The following is a 7,006-nucleotide window of genomic DNA, read 5'->3' as shown; positions in this document are numbered from 1 at the left end:
CCAAGGAGTCATAAGTGTATTAGGAGTCATTGATGTCTTCCAGAGGAAGTGAATCATTCCCCACGCTAGCCAACAACTTGTAAGTCAGTGGGTCAGCCTCCTTAAAAGAGCCAAAAAAGTAGGTGTAGCTATGTTTGTCCATCACCACAGCCAGGCAGGGGGTATGTGTGTATTATGAAGTCATAGAATCTACAGAGTGTGTCATCGCTAAGGATTAGTATAGATCAGCTGCAAAATATGTAGGTGGGCATGCTGTGTGCCCACTTCTCACACACGAGCAGCACACACACAGACAGTTGAATGGTCCTTGTGCTGAAACAGCTTGGTGAAGAAGAAATTATAGTGAATTTCTGATTGCTTACCATGAATTCTTCTTTTAGTTCTCCTACTTCTTCGGGTGTGTGACTCCGGCAAACCATTTGTTGTTGTTTTGTTTTGTTTGCCTCATATGTACAATAAAAGTATTGTCTCCAGATTATCCCTATGGTCCCCTTGTAACTTAAGCTTAGTTTATGAGTCTATTTCTTGTTCTAAGTATTTTTTGTCTTATGGCTCAAAACTTACAACTATTTAGAGTTTTTCCTCACTTAAATAGATCTCATACTATAATATTCAGAGTGAATATGGGTGAAGGGATAAAGAAATGCATATAGGCTACAATTCTTCAAGGGGCCACAGTTCGGAGGTGGAAATCTTCGGAGAAGAATAGGCATGATCCCAGCCAAGGAGTCTATTCCTATCAGAGCTACCTAGAATATTTCACTCCCACCTCATGGCAATAGGTCATGCTGCCTACCTCCCTGAGCATACAGCTAAGCATGCCTGTTCCTTTTAGCATAATTCCCTTCCCAGAAAAGCAGTATCTTCCCTACTTCCTGAAAGGCTAAGACATCCAGCACCAACACCCTCTAGAAAGTTTCTCCCTTCCCTATCCCATCTCCATTCTTCTAATCTACCTGTTTATCCTGAGCTGCCACTACCTATAGGCCAAAGTAGGACACTAGAATGTCTCTCTGTTCCCTTAGCTTTCTTCAGGGGACATTTAATAATGAAGAATCGCACCATATCCAACTGGCTACGGAAGAGAGGGAAGCAAGGTATTTATTTTTTCTTCTCATAGTTGATCACTCAGCTCTTTCTTTTTGACCCTTCCTGCCACATACCCTTGATTACATGCATCTGTACCATTGTTTTCTTTCAGTTTAAAAGTCAACAGGGGCCGGAATGAGGTGGCTTACACCTGTAATCCCAGCATTTTGGGAGGCCAAGATGGGTAGATCGCTTGAGCTCTGAAGTTCGAGACCGGCCTGGGCAACATGGCAAAACCCTGTCTCTACAAAAAATACAAAAATTAGCCAGGCATGGTGGCGAGTGCCTATAGTCCCAGCTACTCAGGAGGCTGAGGCGGGAGGATCGCTTGAACTTGGGAGGTTGAGGTTACAGTGAGCAGAGATCACGCCACTGTACTCCAGCTGGGCGACAGAGCAAGAACCATGTCTAATAAATACATAAATGAATAGATAAAGTCAACAGGCTTCTCTACCTGGATTTCCAGACTCATTCCATCTACCCAACTTACAATGTTATGCACTGAGCTCTTTAAAGTTGTTGGGAATCTCAGTAGTTTGGGAAATCTATCAAAGTAACTTTCTTAGTCTCTTGTCTGTTACTTAGAATACCTGAAACTGGGTAATTTATAAACAAAAAGAATTTATTTTATTTCTTACAGTTATGGAGGTTGAGAAGTTCAAGGTCAAGGGGCCACATCTGGTGAGAGCCTTCGTGCTGGTGGGAGACTCCCTGCGGCATCCCAAAGAAGCACAGGGCATTACGTGGTGAGGGAGCTAAGTGTGCTCACTCAGGCCTCTATTCCTCTTTTTGTGAAGTCACTAGTCCCGTCTCATGATTTCCCATTAATCCATTAACCCATTAATCCATGAATGGTTTAACCCCTTTAAGAAGGCAGAGCCCTCATGACCCAATCACCTCTTAAAGGTTCCACCTCTCAGTACTGCCACATTGGGGATTCAATTTCAACGTGAGTTTTGGAGGGGACAGATATTTAAACTACAGCAGCAACTATGGGCATGGAACGAGAAAGAAGGTCAGATGAACAGTGCATGGTAACAAATCCCCAAGCCTGTGGCTGCCTCTGTGAATGGCTCCATTTACTCACCTTGCTAGGGAGCTCCAGGGCTTGTAAGAGGCTCAAATGTGTCAGTGACATACTATATGAGAGCCAATGGAGATGCCAAATTGAATAAAAACTTGTGGATTGTTATAATAACTAAAAGGAAAATATTACAATGCTGCCAGTCAGCCTCTCATGGAGATGGGAACCATGAACCCAAAGGTGTTCTGTGGTTGGACCTTGACCCCTACCAACATGAAGGCTGGCGGCTGATACTGTTACTTGACTCTGTGGAATTTCCCTTTCTCAGAAATCAAGATGGCAAGAACTTGATTTGGAGTCCAGTGTAGAGCACGCAACTTCCTATGTAGGCCGAAACTGTTAAACAAATCTGCACATTGCCAGTGACTTGGCAATTGTTTTCTTTGTTCTCTTTCCTCCTTGGGCAGATTCTGAGACATCTCTGTTGCTGCAACAAAGCATCTTTTTTTAATGGAAGTACAATTAAAAGTTGCATTCAGGTGAAATGCAGTATTGGAACTTTATAATGCTAACATTGTTTTTGTTCTCTGTTTCATAAAATGAGACTTCAAAGCCACATTATGTCATATTGTGGGTGAAAAGGGGCTGTGTTCAAAAGGGGAATTGCATTATTAACATTACCATGGTTAGCCCAAGTGCCAAGAGTAACAAACCAGCCTAACCCTCTGGCAATTCATTGTCATTTAATATATATTTAGAGCCCACCCTCTGTGAAGGAATGAAGAGAACACACACATGGCCCCTTCTTCACTGGACTTTATGGCCCAAAAAGGCAAGGCCCACATCTGGCATGTCTCTTCCATGAGAATATAAAAATGCCACACAGGCATGGACCAATCATTTTAAGATCCTATCAGCCTTAATGTTTGATAGGTGTAAACTCTCTCTGTCTCTTTCTACTCCACATTGAAACACTTTATGAAGAATCAAAAAGAAATATCAGTATTCTTCTTTTTGTTTCTCTGGCATTTAATTTACTGCCCCTCCTCAAGAGCCAATTTCATGACGGGCAGTCTGCTAGGCAGGAATTCAGAGCTGAGAGATTTATGAAAGGAGCTCTCAAAATATCCAGACTAGAAGGGGAGATGGTGGCATAGGGCAGAGGTAAGGCAAATAAAGCTACAGTGTGGTGTTCTAAGCCGGATCCTGAAGGGAACAGCTATGGAATTTGGATGCTGCAGAAAAGAGGACGTTGTGTATGGAGTTGGGGGCGGGGTGGACTTTGACAGTGAACTTGGTAAGCCAAGGAAGAAAATGGTCGCGTTTGTCATTCAGGTCAAGCTTGATGGATGGGTGGAGGACAGCTCAGAAGGGCTAAGACAAGAGACAAGGAGACCAGGAATTAAAGCTGTTGGAATGGCCCAGACAGAAAGGGGAAAGATTGAACTCTCAGGAGACAGGAATCTAAGTCTTTTGAAGAGCTACCCAGGCAGATCTTCAGCCTCCTTCCATTCTCTTTTCTCAAATTGGCCAGGCTGAGCACTTGTCTGCAGTGGCTGCACTGCATCTTCTTTCACAATCGCCCATTCCTTCATGACAGAAAGGCCTCCCTCTCACCCACCCAGAGCCTCACTATGGTGTAATGTCTCAGTGTGAAAACACTCTGGGGGAGAAGAGAAGATGCCAACAATAGGACAATCGAAGATATAGATATCAATCTCATTAAGAGAGATTTTTCCAAAAACGTTTACTTTTGTGAACTTTAATGCAAATGTATTTTGTATAAATTAATGTGTATTGATTACCCAAATTTATAATATATTTATGCTGTTTTGGTTCAATTTGTACTACTATTAATGTCAAAAATACTCTTACCAGTATTTTAAAATTACATGTAGACTTACGATCATGTAAAAAAAATTTTTCTCCCAGCACTCTGGGATGCCAGTGTGGAAAGATCACCTGAGATCAGCAGTTTGAGACCAGCCTGGCCAACATGGTGAAATCCCATCTCTACTAAAAATACAAAAAATTAGCCAGGCATCATGGTGGGCACCTGTAATCCCAGCAACTCGGGAGGCTGAGGCAGCAGAATTGCTTGAACCTGGGAGGTGGAGGTTGCAGTGAGCCAAGATTGCACCACTGTACTCCAGCCTGGGCAACAAGAGAAAACTCTGTCTCAAAAAAAATTTTTTTTCAACATTTCAAATTTCAATTTGTATATACTTTGTGAAACAGAAGTATAATGGGGTGACCAATAAGAGACTTTCAAGTTTAAAAATATATTACATTAGGATAAAATTCTTGGAGGGGGTAAAATGGAAATGTGAATTTAAAGAGAAAAAGGAATGATAAAAATCAATTATTAAAGATGCACCGTACGTGTGTTGGAGGCCGCACAAATGTTTCTTATGATTAGGCATAATTGAAGCCTGTCAGTAACAATATGAACCTGTGATCAGTTAAGCAGCTGACCAATCGTTACCTCCTCCTCCTTACTCTTTTTACCCAATAAATACAAAGGGCTGTAGCACCTCAGAGACTGCCTTTGCTCATTAGAAGCAGGACTCTCTCGTCTTCTTCCCCATGCTAGCCTTTCCTTAAAACAGTTTCTTTTGTCTTAAGTTTTCGTTTCTACATTTGTCCCTTTGTTCAGTCTTGCAATGATGGTCTAAAGCAGTAAGAGCAGTAACCGCTGTAGTGACAGTCTCAAGTAGTAGTAGTGGCTGTCAGTCACAAGTGGCACCCGGATGGACAGGGACATGAAGGACGTCAGGGGAAAAAAGAGACCTGAAGAGACCTGAAGGGACCTGAAGAAGCCTGCAGGTATAAATAAACAGAAAGAAATAGGGATAGAGACAAATAGAGATAAGTAGGTATGGATAAGTAGGTAGAGATTAGGGAGAGAGGAGAAGGGGAGAGAGAAGGGAAAGACAGGGACTTGCAGGAACTAACAGGTACCATAGGGACAGATAGGTATAGATAAAGACTAGCAATATAAGGTCAGTGCCCTAAAGAGGTACAAAAGTAGAGGCTAGCAAAGACTAGCAGAAATTTGCGGGACAGATAGGGTCTTATAGGGACTTGAATGAGGAAGGTCTGCTGGAGCAAAACCAAAAACTGAAGTCCAGAGGAAAAAAACTAAAACCAACTAGATGAACAAGAAACCCCGTTACAAGTCTACCAGCAACAACCTAAGGTCAGTGCTCTAAAGGTACCGGTCAGTGCCCTAGAGGTACAAAGAATGGGAAGTTTTTGAATCAGGGTAACATGAAGAAGAATTTGGTTATTTCTTTTCTCTTTTTTGTTTGGAGTTTTTTACGTACCACCGTTTTATTATTTCAGGGTTTGAGATAATTTTTTTGCCCCACCTACAGCACCTATAGAAAGTGGTGAACAGGAAAGGGAGAATGGAAATTGGCTTGTACTGTCTTCTTTTGTGGCTACAGAAAGGCTAACTTTAGCTTTGGCTTTTGTGGATTGTAAACGTGCGCTGGCACCTGTGAGATTTGCAGAGGACTTGAGAGGTTTTCTCGGAGCTTGTCAAGATGTGGGAACTGAGCTTCATTGCTCTGCAGTATTGACTTGGGCAATGGCTAATTTGGTAACTGACAGATCTAAAAGAAGCCAAGGGTTAAGCCCTAAAGTGGGGAAGAGTTATTAGTGTAGAAAAATTGGATGTTTCAAAAAAAGAACACCACCAGACCTCTGGGCAGAAGGGATTTTATAATGCAGTTCCCCCCACAACAGAAAAAATGCCAGGACTTTGCCCTTGTTGTAAAAAAGGAAATCACTGGGCTAATCAATGCCACCCAAAACTTCATCAAAATGGCACCTCCCTGTCGGGAAGCGAGAAGGGGGCCTGGACCCGGGAACCTCAAACTATGAGGGTATTCCCCGTCCAGGCCACAACTCCATTTCAGGGGTGGGTTTCCAGAGGCACATTGATTCCCTCTCCCCAGGAGCACCTGGGAACGCAGGATTAGATCTTCTAGAGAACAAATTATGTTAATTGAAAGAAACAAACTCACTAAGATTCCCATTGGTATTTGGGGACCTTTGCCAACAAGATGCATGGGATTGATTTTGGTAAAATCTGTCTTAACTTACAGGCCCAGGAGTTGTTGATTCTGATTGTGAAGGAGAAATTCAGGTAGTGGTAATGTCACAAGATTTTTGGGTTTTTGAACCGGGAGAATATGTTGCTCAACTGTTGCTTATTCTCTGTACATTGCACCCTTCTCTACGTAAGAAGCAAGGAGGTCAGGGATTTGGAAGTGCAACGAGGACAGAGATTTATCTATCACAACCTGTAGCATCTGGTGGACCCACCTGTACAGTGGAAATCGAAGGTCTAAGGATTGCTTTTTGCTATACTGTTGTGCGAAAAGGATAAGCCTCAATTTGCTTTCTCTGTGCCTTCTGTTAATGAGAAACAGGCTCTTTCTGATTATCAGTGGAAATTTTTACCCCGCAGTAATTAACCAAAGAAGCTTGTTCTGTCTTGTAATGATGGTCTCAAGCAGTAACAGTAGTAACTGCTGTAGTGACAGACTCAAGTAGTAGAAGTGGCAGTCAGCCATATATGTGTACGTATATATATGTTCTACAAATTTTTATATACAGTAAAATTCTTCCTTTGTGATTTACAGTTCTATGGGTTTTGGCAAATGTATTCACCACCACAATCAAGATGCAGAACAGCATCATCACCTGCACGCTCAAAATTCCCATATGCTTCTTTGTAGACAATTCTTTCCCCTAATCCCAGTCATCGGTGACCACTGATATGCTCTGTATACTTATAGTTTTATCTTCTCTCAAACATCATTTAAGTGGAATCATATAATTTTTGAGGTCTGGCTTCAACCATTTTATTACGCTTATCAATAA

At 42.1% G+C, this 7,006-nt stretch overlaps 1 long non-coding RNA gene across 1 annotated transcript; it reads left to right on the top strand.

The window, feature by feature from the left end:
• Positions 1-249: 249 nt before the first annotated feature.
• On the top strand, positions 250-1,253 carry LOC109026912 (uncharacterized). Its single transcript, XR_002005963.3, has 3 exons — positions 250-397; positions 1,026-1,097; positions 1,202-1,253. It is a non-coding gene; the product is annotated as an uncharacterized lncRNA (long non-coding RNA).
• The last annotated feature ends 5,753 nt before the right edge of the window (positions 1,254-7,006 follow it).

This window comes from Gorilla gorilla, chromosome 4 (genome assembly GCF_029281585.2).
Source record: "Gorilla gorilla gorilla isolate KB3781 chromosome 4, NHGRI_mGorGor1-v2.1_pri, whole genome shotgun sequence".
Taxonomy (NCBI): Eukaryota; Metazoa; Chordata; class Mammalia; order Primates; family Hominidae; genus Gorilla; species Gorilla gorilla.
The sequence above is the reverse complement of the archived record's forward strand: the minus strand, read 5'-3'. Positions and strand labels throughout refer to the sequence as shown.